The 18,126-nt window shown below is 39.6% G+C and overlaps 2 protein-coding genes across 4 annotated transcripts in view; one reads left to right on the plus strand and one right to left on the minus strand.

Annotated features, from left to right (window-relative positions):
- Positions 1–13,853, minus strand: part of LOC119743031 — a 53,274-nt gene extending 39,421 nt beyond the window's left edge. Inside the window, exon 1 of one of the 3 annotated variants that reach the window (XM_038219346.1) lies at positions 13,761–13,853. The gene's annotated coding sequence lies outside the window, so the exon portion shown is untranslated. Of the gene's footprint in view, positions 1–4,467; positions 4,767–6,543; positions 6,682–13,760 lie in introns of those variants that run through there. The other 2 variants (XM_038219347.1, XM_038219348.1) reach the window with 2 other exon arrangements.
- Positions 1–18,126, plus strand: part of LOC119742836 — a 33,068-nt gene that overhangs the window by 6,804 nt on the left and 8,138 nt on the right. The window lies entirely within an intron of this gene.

The raw sequence follows: 18,126 nt of genomic DNA on the forward strand, positions 1-18,126 counted from the left end.
GAAAACAGTGTACCACTGAGAGGTTTCCCCAGGGTAAATAAGAAATAAAATAAATAAATAAATAAATAAATTCTGTCATCTACAAGGGTACAACACAGCAGAAGACAACAGCTACCGTAGTCCAGACTACATGCACTGTTACATCTTGCTTCCAAAGCAGATCTATGCGTACTCATTATCTGATGTACAATGCACAGGTACATGTATATGTACATGTATGTAGTCAACGTTTTAGGGGGAAACATCATGGCTGGTAAACCAAAAAAAGGGTAAAAGGGACCAGACTTCACAGGAGTCCAAATTTCATGTGATACTGGAAAAGTGTTTAACACTAGCCGCCCTATCTGTTTATGACCGGGCATGTGACAGGCTCTCGACCAATAGGAATGGGTAAACTGTCTTAGGTATTTGTGAACATTATTTAATTTCTGGTATTAAATTAAACCAAGGATTCCTCAAATCGCCCTAGGCACTGCAGCTCGCAAGCCTGTAGAGGAGACATTGAGAAGAAATTACAGTTTTAGAGGTTACGGAAAAACCCCCGAGGAATATTCTGGGGAAAACCCACGGAATCAAGTAGGGACTGAAAACCCAATCCACAGCCCAGGCAGGATTCGAACCCAGGTCACAGCCGTGGAAGGCGAGGGTGTACCGCTACACCAACACGACTGCCCTGTATGTGTACACAGGCATGCAACTGGGAAATCACACAAAAAAAGAGGAAATTCAAATTTTTCCCAGACTTTGTACGGTGTTTTTCTATTTTTTAATGGCACACATGGGAAGTCAAAAAAGAGGAAATCAGCTGATCCGAGGAAAAGTTGCATGCCTGTGTACACTCTACGATATTGGTCAATCCATTTTCGTTAACAGCAGCTGTCATAACTTACATAATACGTACGTTTGTACATGTACCGTAATAGATACATGTACATGTAGGGGGGTATACATGTAAAAGATGTACATGTACTGTACATGTACAGGGGGTATACACGTGTAGTAGCGCCAGTGGATGTACAATGTACTTTGTAAACAATGATATTACCATATCCAAAATATATTATCTATCATATTGATCTTCACAAGTCTTGATGGAATGAGAACTACATGTTCATTTTATGTACAACAGAATACCTTGCCATACAAGTACATATAACACTGACAAACAAGATTGACAGTTATTTTTAGTACCTAAAATATGTATCATTTTACAAAAACAGGACATGTGTACAATGTACATGCATGAACATGTACGGTAAGTTCTTGATTGGCAACTATTAGGAGAGTTAACGCATGTGTGGGTCATTATATAAAAATATATGAAAGTAGTCGAAGTGTGACATTTACCCTCTCCTGTAATGTACCATTCAAGTACCAGTATGTACACGTATCATTGGGTGCGTTCGAGTACATAAGCAGAGGGGTTATAGCCACAACAGCCGGGCTAATCGAATGCTCAACCGTGGGACATCACGATCCTCATGTTCATAGCCATGGCCGTAGCCACTAACAAAACACTCATTTTGTGCTGGGTCTTCGTTTGAGATTTACTGCTTTTCAGTCAATTTTTTTGCATAACGCAAAAAAAGTTACGCTGGAATTGTAACCTCTAAAGTCGCAATGAACATAATAATAAATTACCTTTAGACTTTGAATAAAGTTGATTTTTGGGTCCACTTGACATTTCTGCTGGCCGGCCGCCATATTTGCCCATTTCTAGGGGATGAACAATGCATGCGTGTGACGTATTTCCACCAGTGGCTCTGCTCACAAGCAGGGTCTGTGGTGGCTGACCCGGGTGAGCCCAGAGAATGACGTCAGAGCTAATCGAATGGCACAGGGCTGACCCATGTCGACCCGAGTGAGCTAAATGAATGCACCCATTATGAATGACTTTGAACATTTTTTAAAAATCTGTTGAATAGGTACCGGTAGTTTTCTATTCACAATCACTCTTGTACTTGCTTTTGTCTGTGGATGGAATATGAGTGACTAGTCACGGTGCCTTATAAATAATATGATGTGACCAGTGACTGCTGGTGACTAGTGTAAAAGGAATAGCAGGGGAAAATCTTTTTGACTGTCTGTGACTGATCAAACAAAAGGTTATATTAAGGAGTGCATCAGACTTATAAAATAATAGATGTTAGATGTAACAGTCGGACAGCGTCAGGAAAAAAGTTGACCCCAAATTTATTAGGGCTGTCCCGAATATACTGGACTTGACTCAAGTCGGAATTGCCTTGAGTTGGTACCGGTATCTCAAAACAAATCAAAGTTTAAAATAAATAAAAAATCACAAAAACGACATACATGTACGTGCACGTGTGTGGTACTTTACATAAAATGTACATCTTCCAGAAGTGCGACAAGTTACACTAAAGTGCCGTTCAACAATGCGCGGAGCCGCGGACACTGTTATCAAATTCAATTTGAAAAATTCCATTCAAGGTGGGAGTAAGCAGAGATTTCAAAATCCAGTTATACATGTTATATAAATCTTTAAAAAAAAAACAACATTCAAAACCAAATAACGGAAAGCTGATTTCGCCGTAAGTTCCCATCCAGCTCACAGTCATACCAACAAAAACTGACGGGGGGATGGGGGATGGATTTTGATGGAGTTGGGGAGGTAAGGGTTAATTCTGCCACTATTTTGTTTAGGATTTTGATGGAGTTGGGAAGGTTAGGGTTAATTCCGCCACTATTTTGTTTACAATTGCACAATTGTACCGTACCGGTACATACTAGTAGTACCCGGTAGTAGCCTGCTTATTTCCTTATATCCTGGTATCCAAAGAATCCTGATTGGAAAAAAAACCACACATGTAAACTAATTACAAAATACTGGAAATTCCCTGTAAAACAAAAAACAATTGGAACTTTAAAAGTAGAGCATACATGTACATTGTACGTGTACCGGTAGATCTACTACCGGTAGTACAGAGATGTTACAAATATGGACAAAATATGTTTAGTTATACCGGTACTTTACCAACTGTGATGTGCCCATTAAAAAAATCACTTAACTTGATAAATTACCAAGGCCCGTTAATTAAAATTTTAAGTCAGGCATTTATCTCTTCGTAAATTTTGCATTGACAGTCTTTCAGAATCAAGTGGGTGTTTCCATGTGTACATACAAAATGTACCTTTAATAAAACTCCCGATCAAGTCCTGAATATTTTTTTTTACCAATATCAGTGGAGTACAGTGGAGAATAGATTAGTATGACAGTATAATTTTGAATCAGATGTCAGTTTTGAAGTGCATACATATAATACCGGTAGTACATCGTACTTGCGAGAGTAAAAAATAAAATAAAAATTTAAACAAGAAAAAAAGAAGGGAAGAAAAGTATCCCACCAAACCTCAACAATTAATTCCAGTAAAATAATTTCTTCATACTCAAAACATAGTTCACACTTTTTAAGGTTTGGTAAAATTTGCTTGTAATTTGTACTCCTCAACTATTTGAAAGAATGAGAGCATGTAATACAATGGCCATGATCACAACCATAAAATACCTGAATCTTTTGTTTTAGAAACATGCGTACATACCGGTACCTAAGAATCAGGTTACCAAGTTGATTTGTATCATACTCAGTGGGCAGACTATAGGGGAAATATTTAGGGGAATTGTGCCTTGATGATACAAGTATAGCATTTGGCACACAGTTGGGGTATAATTGAGAAAGATATTTGGCTATAGGGCAGACTTGTCCTTTTGAAAATACATTAGACAAGTAATTTTCAAAATGTTCAAAATGGCTGCCATTGCTTGTTATTCTACTAATATTTTTCATGACGTACTCTGACTGTGTGCCAATGATCATCAAAGGCACAATCCCATCACCTACTGGGGTATCTGCTGACTAATCATGTTTTGGAGTTGGACATGTTGGTTACTGTGATTTCATCGGTCTAGAACAGCCAAGTTTCCAGTTTAAAAAAAATACTGTATTTATAAGTAAACACAGCCTTGAATATTACCTCTTGTAGTTGTACACCATGCACATTGGATATAAATAATTCAATATATAAACCGCATTGCAATGATGACCTTGTACAGGTACACATGTAAAGGCAGTTTGAATGATTTTCTACATTTGTCTATCTGCTGGTTGGGATAATAAAGTCTTCATGTACAAAATTATGCTTCATCTAATCATGGAGAAAGTGTTTATAGCTCCATGATCTAATAACCTTCAGCCTAGGTACACTACAGTACTGGTACATATTTCATAAGCTGTACATGTACTATGTACATGTCTACTGTACATTTTACAGACGTAACCTGTAGTCCCCATATGTTTGCTTGATTGTTTAGAGCTTAATTGATTCTTTATGTGTATTTCTGTCTTGTAATTATTTAAACATGAGTAAAAAATACCGTTACTATCTTTGAATAAACATACCCAAAAAACTAGTACATGTACAAACGTATGTAGTGCCTCTTTTACTTACCGCGGTACAAGATTTGACCATCACTATGCCACAGGATGTGCTCCTATATAGTCTAAGGTACACGTAGCACCAGTAGCAGCAGCAAACCACACTAGTTGTTTATGGCATCCCTGGATCAGTTAAAAATGTCACAAATGTCAGGGCAGACCCGTACCCAGTGCACATCACACATGTCCAAACTGACTCCGATCAACGATGGGAATGACACTTGTGCCGGAGAATGAAAGCACACGGAATGTCCATCCCGGACGGTCAAACAAAATACATGTACATCCCTTTGTGATGTAAAGCGAGTGAAGCCACTGAGTGTCAGAATGGGGCAGCATCACTTACATGTACATGTACATGTACAGTGCATATAAAATGTACATGTATGTATACTGTACTGTACATGTACCGGTATACGTGTCTAGCTCCATGCTGTTCAGTTGGAGACCTCGGCATTGACACAGTAAGGGCTGATCACTTATTGGGCTGCCCTGGACATCTACCCTGGCTGGGGATGTGTATATTTTCAAGGTCTGTACAAATTAAAGGTCCAGTGACAGGACCTTCCTATGTACTGTATTGGTAAGTATACAATGTACATAATGTTATTGTTGCACATGCAAATATAGCAAAACCAAATATAGCACCCCAATAAAAAATAGCATCCTTCAATGACTAACAAAAAAAATCTCAACCAGTTAGACAGTCACTATAAAACCTGACCCTGGATATGCCTAATTATAGCCCCCCCCCCCCCAGCTTCCCCAATATAAAAAAAGAAGTAAACAACAACCCCCCCCCCAAAAAAAAAAAAAGTAAATGAAAGACTAATTCTGACCTCATTTTCTCCAGAGAATTTCCAAATACTCATTTGTACATAGTATTTTTTAGAGGTGTCACTTTTTACAGACAAGAAGTACCAGCTCAGCATTGTGCATGCATAGGCCTACATGTGTACTTTTGACCTTGTTTTTACTGATCACAACTTCCAGATGTATTACAAGGCATGAAAGTAAAATTTACGACATTACATTTGAAACCGAATCGGAGTGGGTCACATTCGACAACAGATGTTTCCGAGAAATGAAACACCACCAAGACAACATTCTGAAAGGGGTATTTGACCTGATAAACCCACAGTGCTGGAGTGCTGTGGCCTCGTGGTTAAGGGCACTGGATTTGTGGTGTGCGGGTAAAGCTGCAGGTCGGGGGTTCGAGTCCAGCCTGGGGGTCATGGCGCGTGTGCCCTTGGGCAAGGCACTTTGTCACTCATTGCTTCTCTCCACCCAGGAGTAAATGGGTACCTGTGAGGGCAGAGATGGTTAGTGTGGTTGATTTAGCTGCTTTGCTCCGAAAATGGCAGCATGGAGCTGTATACTCCCCAGGGAGCTGAGATGGTGTTAGGAATGTTTCATAGGCTCAATGAGCAGGGGTAATAATGATGTAGCGCCTTGGGCACCATTCCTGGTGGATATATACGCTTTATAAACGCTCACTATTATTAATATAAACATGTAGTGGCTCATGAACCCATAGCGGCTCATAGGACCATTATAACAACAGGCCAAAGTATGAAGAAAGAAATTACTAGATGAAACAACTTTGAAACATTTACACAAGATTCACACGTTGCTACTACATGTACAGGGTGGCCCTAAGCACCGTCGATATATCGATATTACTCGATTATTCGACATTATTTTATATCGATATTGCCGATAGCAATTTTTTAATATCAAAATATTGAAATTTTCTATATTGAGGAATGATATCGTAAATATCGAAAATGCGTCAGATTATCATCAAAATAAATCTCCCGTTTGTGCTTTCACTTTGTGTTTAACGCTTGCTGTATAATAAAATAAAATTCTGCGGCAACTTGTGCCTCAAAATCAAAATAAAAACATTGTGGAATGCCAAGCGACTGCGGTGTGGTCGGGTGATCCACAGAATTTGAAGTTTTGTGATATCACTTCGAAAACATCCATCACAATGTCACACCATGCAAGCTGAATTCATAAGATGACCCAAACTATTCATATCATGAATGTTATTAAGAACATACATGTACGCAAAATGTATACTTACAGCTGACTATAGCTTGCTTGTAACATCAGCTGGTGCACTGTTATCTTGAAAAGCTTGTTGGCGCTTGGCACACAAATACATGTACAGTGTACATTGTCAGTGATACTGTGTAGCTGATTTACAGTTGACAAACTATTTCTAGCCGCTTGATTGGCTTGTGCAGGTTGAACGCAAAACACATGGACAAAAGAACCCCTACGGGGAAGCATGGATCTATTCCAGGCATTGGATATTGTGTATGCTGCATTCAAACTACATTGTATTTGTCAAGGCTGAAGAATGGGCAGGATGCATGCACACAGAACCAGTAATTTATTGATTTTATGGGGAAGAATAATTCACAAACAGAGTGTGTGTACTGTACACGTAACCCTATCACACAGACCATCATAAAGAGCCTAGATAGATCCATAACAGATCCGAAAAAGTCAGGTTGGCGTAGCGGTACTTTCCTCGCCTTCCACCGCTGTGACCTGGGTTCGAATCTCGCCTGGGCCAACATGTGGTTTGGGTTTACAGTCCGTACCTGATTCCGTGGGTTTTCCCCAGAATATTCTTTTGGAATTTTCCTCCCACCTCTAAAACTGTAATTTCTTCTCATTGTCTTTAATTCTCTCCACAGGTTTCTTCAGGCTTGCGAGCTACAGTGCCTAGGGTGCTTTTGAGGAATCCTTGGTTTCATTACCAGAAATGATTAATAATAATAATGATAAAAAAAATCCTTTCTGGACCTGGGTCCAATACCAAGATTTAAGATTATGGGAACCCCTTTCACTCTAGCAAGAATCCAACAAGGCTTCTACTATATACACAGGCCCTGCTCTCTACAGGGGTAAAATTCAACCCTGATTGGGACCATGGTTATGAGTAAACTTTACCCAGGTAAAAAATGCCAAACCTACAACCGACCTGTGCCATAACGGTGTATCAATTTTTGTGAACGGTATGCCTTGACTACCCTTGTTTGATTGGACCAGCTAGACTTCACTTACATTACGTTGGAACGCCTTTTGGATTTCAACACGGGTCCACCGGCAAGACAATACATGTAGTGTGAAAAGGCCTACATGTACATGTACGGTAGTACATGTATGGGGCTAGGTACGGTACAGTGTACATGTACATGTACATGTAGTGCTCCACCCAGTTGGCCTACATGTACATGTAGTTTTACATGTTAAGCCTTCATTAACCCTCCTGCTATTTAAACAGTCACAGACAGTCGAAATTTCCATCAACTTTCCCTGCTTTACCGGTACTTTTAACACAGGCTAGTCACCAGCAGTCAAATCATATGTCAAGCCATGGGTGTCGCAAGGCCCCCCCGGAAAAAAAAAAAAGGAAAAAGAGGTGCGAAGCCATATTGCTGGGGGAGGGCAAATGCTCCCCTGCTCACGCTAGGAAAAATGATAAATTGAGAATATAATGAAAAAGTTGAGGAATCTTGGGGAAAAATTTGCTTGGCCTCCCCCCCCCCCGGAAACTATCCTGGCGACGCCCATGCAAGCAAGCACTGTGACTAGTCAAACTCAGTCTGTGTAAATGGTCCGTAGTCTACAGACCATGAACATACAAAGCAGGCAAGTTGTGTGGGCACGTACAGCTGGCTCATCAATTATCAAGTTGTACATTTTGTATGCTTAATTATTACTGTTTGCTTCCTTGATATGTATGCAGTGCATAACAGCCAACCAATGAGCAAACTATATATGTACTACATGTACATGTATGTGATTGTTACAAAACATCTAAAAATTAAAATCATTGGGAACAGTACTTCATGGTGAAAGGAAACAGCGTGGATACAATTGAAAATACATAAAGTGAAAAATAAGATTAAATTCACCTTGAAAATAATTTTAAAAAAAGAAGGGAGTTTCATCGTTTTCATTTTAAGAGGCAATGTACATACATACGTAAAATTTTACCTCCCAAACACCGACTCATTACAGTAATTACTCATCTCATGCCCCTTTAAATTAAATGTGTCTTTCAGCTTGATATTCTAAGGAAGTTATATCCCCCTCGCAGATGGTACACCTATCATTCACAGGTGCATCATCTGCATAGTGGGGGAAGTGACCTATCTAAATTACACTGTACAAATCAAAAATATACACTGCCCAAAGTAATTACTCTAACGGAATAGCCACACATCAGCAGGCTCATAACTGTGTACATCTACCCAGATTATCCACCCCCGGCCCCGTGATAAATGACAATGATTGTTGATACTGAGGCATGCACTGATGCGCCACAGTTATTACCACTTGTGCACTAATGTAATAAGCCTTGCGGTTTTATCATTAATTTGTGTGTTTTTTTATTGCATCAATTTAGAGCTGACGTGGGCAACTGTTCACTTATAGTCAATTGATACAATGTACATAAATTACATTTGGAATTGAAATACCCGTACACTGCGTAGGCTACGGGAACACATAAATGTTACTTTAAAACATCATTAGCATGATTAGGTACATATTAATTTAAATTTAGTGCGTGGAAATTGATTTCTGTACCTGGTATTGTTAACGTGCATTATGTACGCATGTTCATCAACCCTAACTCTGCTAGGATGCAACCTCAATCCTGCAAAATCGTCTGACTGCCTCAATGTAAAACTTGCATACACTATCAGCCTCAACCCTCCGATTTATTACAGGCATGCAACTGGGAAGTCACAAAAAAGAGGAAATTCACATCTTTCCAAGATTTTGTACAGCGTTTTTCTATTTTCAATGGCACACATGGGAAATGAAAAAAGAGGAAATCAGCTGATCCGAGGAAAAGTTGCATGCCTGTGACAAAGTCATCTGTTATTTCTTGATTGTGGTCCTTAGAGGGGTGACCACTGCCCCAATCCTGCAAAATCCTCCAGCAATGACTGTCAATGTGTTGAGGCAGACCACATTCTGGAGCAGTGCGGAGGATTTCAAGTATACATGTAATCTAGGCCTATGCACAGCTGAACATTATAAACAAGTAAAACAACACAAGTTCTGGCCTAAGACCTTGACACAGTGCATCCTCCAAAATCAGCCACACATTGTTGACATAGCCTAAATCCTGCAAAATACTCCACTTTGCAAAGATAATTTTGGAGGATTTGGGAAAGTTAAGGTTAAAAATATATTCGTTTAGCATTTTTCTTTGATGGTTAGGCAGTTAGACTTCTACCTTCTTTGAGTTCTACGGTAAATAGGGTTGGAGCAAGAAAGTGAATGTTTACAAATAAACAATTAATCTGTCCTTCATTCAAATTACTTGAATAATAGGTTACGGCCTCAATCCTCCAAAATCATCCATCTTTTCTTGAATTTGTTTAGTGAATTAGATTTGACCACCACACAATTCTTCGAAATCCTCCAACAATCACTGTCTGCTTATGTACCAGTAGAGACAGTGCTGATGATATCCAGTAAATACGTACAGTATTTTGCCTTGATGTATGCATGGCTAAGCATAAAACAACAAAAGTGACAGCTTTAAACATTGACAGAGATACATTTGTACATGTACATGTACACATGTAACAGCATGTACCTGTAGTACATTGAAGACTCCATCTTTAGTGTTTGTACCTTGCCTTACATTATATGTTAGCGGTCTCCTTCCAAATTTTTCAAAGATGTTGTTCAAAGGGCACTTGTCAGTAGTCAAGTTAAAGGGACATTGCGATTGCGGCCTACAATGCACCCAATTGGGCAACAAAATTCCTTTTTTAACGCAACTGTTTTAATTGGAAGGAGCATTTTAAGGAAGGAGTATTTTGTTTAAATTGGAAGGAGAACGAATTTCGGGGGTCACAATTTTGTTCCCCCCCCCCCCAAACATCGAGCTGTGCTCAAGGCTAGTTGCGAATCCAGCAGCACAGTGAAATCTTCGCAGTATGCAGACATGTAAGAAACAACACTTGTGTGACACACACACAACGTGTACTGTTCATTGAATAGAGACGTCTTGAAAATGCCTAAGCATGCTTATGCCACACACACACACAAATGTGTCTGATGTAAACAACCGGGTTTTTCGTCCTAATACCAAACGGTAAGACATTAGGGTTGTTTCCTTTCAACCAGACCTTTACATGTTAATGTAAGAAAACAATCCAAAACTTGAAATTTTGGGGATTTTAGACTGCAATGCCCCTTTAAACCCGAAATGAAATAAAAGCCTGCTTACACATGTAGGATCACTTTCTAACTTCGTATTATAACCTGCAAAGTGACAGTATGGAGGTGATTTAATGAGGATACCATTTTTCATCACATGATAAATAATCACAAAGAAAAGAAGAAAAAAGTGACCCCACAGTTTCACCATGAGAGTGAAAATGACGTTTGACAAGGGTTTTTTGATCAACATATAATATGTATGAGAAATTTTTCTCATACAATCTATGTTTTTGATGAGCACATTTTTTGGGTTCACAATTTGAACCGAAACCCCTAAACCTGAACAGTGTCTCTCCGAAATGACATCACAGCAACAGCACACTCAGTTGTCCGGAAAAAAACAGACAATTTTAATGTTTATAGAAGTGCACTTTTCAATAAAAATTAACCAAAAAAGGATGTCAAACAGTGTTCATACACTTAAGAGGAGTAGAAAGATGCACAAAATATTTTCCTAAGAAAAATTCATTCCGTGAACCCTTTATAAGGATACGCTTTAGGCCCCTATATTTTTTCAAGCCACTAATGACGGATGTTGACCAAGCCAGAAAGTATGTGAATTACTTCCTGTATGGTCCTCTGAAAATGAAACCACATTCAGTATTGTCTGTCAAAAGGAATACAGATCTATATTAAAGCTATAGTCCATCATTTGTAATTAGTGCATTTTGTTCGTTTGAAGCAACAAAAGTGTTCAAAATCTAATGAAGGATACTGAGCAACTAACCTGATGAAGTTTCAGCTAAGCTTCAGCTGTACATTCCGAGAAAAGCAGCATTCTAGGATCTCAATTTCAAATCAAAAGTTACTGAATCATGTTTTGAATTGTTTTGAATTGCAGCTATACGCGGCGTCGCGCACTGATCCGACGAATTATAGGCCTAACAACCGCGCGCGCGTGTGCGTCGTTCCAAAACTTGTGCGCGCTGCGCTGAATAACAAAACGAACTACTAATTTAAATTTTCCTACGGTGCTTCTTAAGAATCACCGTTGGAAATGCCTTCTTTCGTTGATTACTTCAAAATGACAGCTTCCCAGAAAGAATAATTTCACAGGGAGTTTAGTCCCCTTACTATCTTTCAACCAAGTTTGTTTTTCAACAGTAATTACTCCAGTTACTTTTCGGATGGCTGCAAATGATGGACTATAGCTTTAATTAATGTTTAGTTTTCCATTACACTGCAATGATTGCATGGTGTAAATTGGACAGTGCTCAGACAAAATGAAACAACACTATCAAGTTTTAGGTGTTATGCAGATTGTCGAATGTCATGAATACATTTTCTAGTTTTGATTTTTTTTTTTTCATTCTCAGAAGCATACATAAAAATTCCAATTGGGATTGTATTCTGCCTAGCACTAAAAAGGAATCAAAAGAATTTACAATTTTTTTAGATTTGTTTGTCCATGAAAACGTAAACCTTTAACCCTAACCAGCCCAAATTGTCCAAATCCTCTTTGCAAAATGGAGGCTACCGGCAGTGTTCGATTTCCTTAAAAAGAATTGCATAGCAAGGCTGTTGGACAATTTTGCAGTGCATTGTCACCTGTGTCCTTGTCCGTAGCAAAAATGCTTGACCTTCATTCAGATGATATAGCTTGAAATTTCCAGCTTTATGGGGAGTCTGGCGAATCTCCCCAGACCATGTCAATAGTCATCCAGTAGAAAGCTAGAAATTTCAAGCTAATACTTCAATTCTAGGCCTACCTATGAAGAAAAAACAGGGGTGTGAGTGACCTCTGACAAAAATAGCTGAAAATAGCTGAAAAAAGGTGTAAAAAAAAGCTGAACTTTGGAAATCTCCTATACTTTTGTACACAGCAAGTGAGGGAAAATAGCTGAAATCCAAAACAAAAAAAGCTGAAATCAGCTATAAAGCTGAGATTTCACACCCCTGAAAAAAGTGGCGTTCGGATTGCAACATTCTTTACGCAGTCAGCATGGTCTCACATGTCACAGGTCATTTTGGAAAATAAAAGAAATATCAGAATGTCACTTAAAATTGAGTGTCATTTAGTCAGCTGTTTTGGTGAGTCTTTTCAGGGAAAGATTTCCGTATACATAGTTCACTCAACACTCTGTGTACAAACCCTATGAGTGGACTGAAAAATTCTAAGTGTTTTTTAAGAAAATGCTTGTATTTTCTCACTGCTCAAATTGACTTTGATGACATGAAATTGCTATCTGGGGGCTTGTTAGTCAATACAGAGGAAAATTAGTGAACTTCGCATATGGTAATCTTGCCCTTTTCAGGAACAGGGTCCTAAGGGCGATCGTGAAGTGTAGGGCCCCTGTTTTGTTTTTTCAAACATGTCAAATTAGAATCAAAAATGTTTTTTTATTGCTCAAAAATCACCTTTAAAGCTAGTCCGAGTAACTTGGACCCAACTTATCGCCTTTTTTAACATTTGGACATGGTCTGGCGATAGTAAGGTCCAAGCTAATATAGTACCGCGACCTAGACAACACAGTCCCAAAAACCAACATTTTCCAACAAAAAAAATCAGATTTCACCTTCAAAACGGCCTCCAAATTACTAGATATGCCACCTTAGGTACAAGTAGACATCGATAATTAAGATGGTTGTCCAAATGTTAAAAAAGGCGATAAGTTGGGTCCAAGTTACTCGGACTACTTTAAAGCAGACTTTTATCAATTCTAAATTCTAATGACACCTGTTTTGCAATTTTGAACAGATTCTTGGGGTAGAAATCCTAAAAACAATTCAAAAACTCCAACAGAATGGGGGACCATGACAATACACAACTGCCTTAAATTTGTCGATTATTTCGATTGTCAAATTAATTTCGGGTTAGGGGAAAGTGCGCCATCAAGTCATCGATCGTCATTTCCAAATTAAATACAAACACTCCGTTTGCCCAGTTTCCGGACGAGGACTTTTCTGTGCACGATCTGGGCCCAAGCTTGGAGTTTTGAGGTCCCAAAGAGTGAGATTTTAATATATTATAATATAATTCAAAAATATACATGTAGGCACTAAACAGAAAGCAAAAACTGAAAAGTTGTAGCGATTTACCTGGTCAAACGAACTGTGCTGCGCATCCATGCTCATCGGCCTCGGCATTCATCGTAGGTCCCCGCAGGTACCTAGGGTGACCGTATGGAAAAGACACAATTCTGCTAGATGCGCTTCAAAATATGCTAGATTTAACAAAAATCTGCTATTCCAGTGCTAATTAGCTTGAGTAACTCCAGCTCTAATGCGATAGGCATTAGAGCCGGAGTTACTCAAACTAAGTACTAATCACCAATAATTACACAAAACACATTAACACTGATGATACGGACATGCAGATGTCAGAAGATTTCCTGTAAAACAAATTTTAAAAAATATAAAATTTCCTTTAAAAAATGACAAATTAAAAAATTCACTACAAAAATGGCGCTTATCTAGCCTGGCATTTATATTTATTTTCTGCAAGGTTCACCGATTTAACAGAATTATTGTTCATTCTGCTGGAGTGCTAGAGTTTCTGGCACTGGCAGATCCCATTTTGTTTAAAACAAATCTGTCAGATCTAGCCGAAAATCGGCTAAAACGGTCACCGAAACCCATGCCAGGCCGCATCGATCGCCTGCCCCCCCCCCCCCCCCCTCCCCGGGCCCGGCCCCGCCCCCGCCCGTTTTATTTTCTTCATGGGGGGGGGGGGGGGAGAAAAGGGAAAGGACACTATCTGACTATTGGGGGCGCTGATCAAGGAGAACGATATTATTATTGTGCACAATGATAATAGTGCTGAAAAACAACTTCGAGCATTGTTTTCTTCCGAACGATAAGTTCCTGGTTGAAATCCTTTCACAGGGTACTACATAAGACATGAGACATAAGAAAACTTTATTAATCTCCAGATGAAGAAATTACAATGCTCGCAAAGCTTATTAAAAAGGGAAGTACACTGAATACAAAATACATTAGTTACAATTTACAGATACCAGATAAAAACATTGCACGTGAAGGAGAAGCCTGTACCTGTCACCCACTGTCTAGTCATCCAAAACAAAATTCATCTTTTAAAAATGGCATTGAAGAATTTAATTCCCATTGGGGAAAAAGGATGAAGATGGCAATTGGTGCGAGCAGCCGGCAGTCTCATTCTTCCACTTCTTCTATGACCTGCAAGCTCATGCAGCGCAAAGTGTGTATTTGGTACCAGCCCTATTTTTCAGTCAGAACACTAAGCTTTTTCTCATTTTATATTGATGCATATTGCATGTATAATAACCATCGTGTCTGAGGTCAAGGGCGGATCCAGAACACAATTTTTTTTTGGGTGGGGCCACAATTTTTTGGTCCCCCCAATTGAAAGTGGGTCAAAAAAATTACGGCGTGGGGTTCGGGGCCCGCTTAAGGCTTCTAGATGCTCTGTGGTGCGATCTGAGGCAATTTCTGACCACTTTAACTAATGTTTTTTGAGGAAAAGATGGTGGTGTACTATGTCACATACAAAACAAAAATTGGTTTCGTTTTGTTTGTTTTTTTTGGGGGGGGAGGCATGGCCCCCTTTGGCCCCCCCCCGGATCCGCCCTTGTCTGAGGTGCGCAGGATTGCATACCGTTTGAAGCATTGAAGTTATAGTGACTTGAAGTGCTAAGTCTTCCTCTCCAGCCTTCAAAAGCTCCATCCAAAACCAACAAAAACGTCACAGCCCCTGCTAGACATTAATCCACTCTCGTCAACTTCCAGTTAAGTCTCTGGTGGACCGTTCGGGAGTTTGATCTACAAAGTACAACGTACAAGTCGGGTTGAAGATCTGTTTCTTGAGTTGTAGCTACAGGAGCATTTTCTGGGGCATTGTCCTTAAGTAAACTCTAGAAAAATGAATTTCCTTCAATTAATTCTATTCCTGGGCTCGGAGATTGAGAGGCGCGGGGGGGGGGGGTGTCTGTTCCTTTGATGTAGTAGCGTTTTCTGGGGCAATTTCCTTAATTAAGGTCTTCACAAATAAATGTTTCCGTGCAGGACCGGGACGGCACCATGGTCAGCCATGACATGATTTTCCAAGTCTTGATTTTCGGGCAATTTGTCAATAGAAGATTCCCAATATTTTTGCATATGTGTACTTGATACTTTCTACACTCGGAAAAGTCTGCAGCCTATGGGGCCTTATGCACGAGTCGGCCTTAAGCGAAAGCCGGGAGGAAAAACATTTTTTTTTTAACTTTCGAAGAGAAATGAAAAAAAATTAATTACTTAAATTCCAGTTTGCTTCAATGAATAACTTAAGATTTGTAATTTTACAGTGCCTAATGTTTAAGGCCAGATAAAAAAAAAACCAATCAAATAAGGCTACCTATGTTATCCCTGCAAAAAATAGTCTAGCGCCATCACATTCAACGTGAGTTAACAATACATTTGGGGAACTCGACAAATTAATATGGCCAACTAGGCCCGCCGGCCGATCACGTTCTGGCCGTATTTATTTTTTTGTGCAGCTTTTTCCCCGCCTTTGAATGTCTGTCATTTGGGCTTTGGCCAGCAATGACATAACATAACTCAAATTTCGGGCATTTTGCCAATAAAAATTACAGGACACATTGTAGCTGGCTAGTTTCGCTACTGTGCATATTGTACCATAAATTTGAAGTCCGCAGACCAATATAACTGGAGACAAATAAATTGAAGTCCGCAGACCAATATAACTGAAGACAATAGACATAGGCCTAGCACTGAAAAATGAACTATATATAAACACATCAGAAATTCCTGACAAGTCTGAAAAGACTATGGAAAATTGCAATGGAATATTGCAAACAAACTCTTCATCGTTCAAAAGTCGGCCAATCAGGGCTACAACATGCACAAAACAACCAAGTCTTAATTCACACCCAAGACTTTTGGAGAAAATACAAGATATAGTAACTAATTCCCGCTAGTTTCGTTTTGTGCAGTAACCCCTATAGCAGGGCCTGTCGGCGCCGTGTAGGACTGGCTCTCTATAATTATGTCAGTCACTACAATGGAATATTGCAAACAAACTCTCATCGTTCAAAAGTCGGCTAATCAGGGCTACAACATGCACAAACAACCAAGTCTTACACTGTAAAAAATTTGCCCGTAATTTTACGGTAAAAGCACTGTCAAACGGGTTGCCAACAAAAGACCGTAAAATTACGGTCAGTTACGGGTTTCCAAAAATGACGGTGACCGTAATTTTAACGCGAATTTCCCGTAAATTTAACGGCAATTTGCCGTAAAGTAATGGAATACAAAGTGGGTGGCGTCAGAGCTGAGTGTAGGGGTAGGGAGGGGGGTAGGTTCTAGTTGCAGCAGCTGGGAGTGGGGTATGCATACGTCTTGCAGCTTGTCTTTTACACGCATAGTGGTTTTCAAATCACTTAAGGTGAAATTATCTTTAAGTTGTAATTTTCATTTACAACTTTTTACCGATCCCACAGAAAGGGGTCAACCTATTGCTGGTCAACACCGCAGGATTAGCTGCTTGACTCTTCAAATTTCGCAATACCAAAGCTTTGACGTCCCAATGATCAGCACGTAGCGAACGTTGCGTGAGTGCACACGAATCACAGCTTTAAAAACTAGGCGGTTGTGAGGGTTTGAAAGGGGAGGGGTTTTGAAAAGTTACGAATACAAACCATTGTGAATCCCAGCCTGCGTCAGGGCACCAAGTTTTACTGGAAATGCACGTAGCACGTTCTTTCTTGTGACGGTTCGAGCAATAACGGTACTAAACCGTAAACAATACGGGAAATGGACAGTGTTTTTACGGGTTTTGTTTACAGTGTAATTCACACCCAAGACTTTTGGAGAAAATGCGAGATGTAGTAATTGAGTTCCTCCAGTTTCGTTTTGTGCATAACTCATATAGCAAGACCTGTCAGCGCTGTTCTCGACTGGCTCTCTATATCTCGATCAAAAGGTACCTTAACATTGGAAATTAGAGACAAACTCTACACCGTTGGAAAGCTGTTGAATAGGCCTACATTGTGCAAAAACAACCAAGTTCAGACCCAAGACTTTTGGAGAAAATGCAAGATGTAGTAATTGAGTTTCTCGAGTTTCGTTTTGTACAGTAACTCCCATAGCAAGACCTGTCAGCACTCTGCTCAACTGGCTCTCTATATCTCGATCAAAAGCTACCTCAACATGAATTGTACAAACTTTATACTGTTGCAAAGCAGATGAAAAGGCCAACCAGCATACAAATCGGCAAGGCCCTAGACCTGAACATTTGGTGAAAACCGCATATGTATTACCTGATGCCACTAGTTTAGTTTTTGTGCAGAAAATCCCATAGCAAGGCCTGTCAGCGCCAACCCGCATGGCTCTCATGTATCGCAGTCTAAAGGTACCTTAACATGAATGGTTCTGGACAAACTTTATACAGTTAGAAAGCGGATGAATAGGCAAACAATCAAGCAAA

The sequence above is a fragment of the Patiria miniata genome, unplaced genomic scaffold (genome assembly GCF_015706575.1).
Source record: "Patiria miniata isolate m_02_andy unplaced genomic scaffold, ASM1570657v1 HiC_scaffold_6, whole genome shotgun sequence".
Taxonomy (NCBI): Eukaryota; Metazoa; Echinodermata; class Asteroidea; order Valvatida; family Asterinidae; genus Patiria; species Patiria miniata.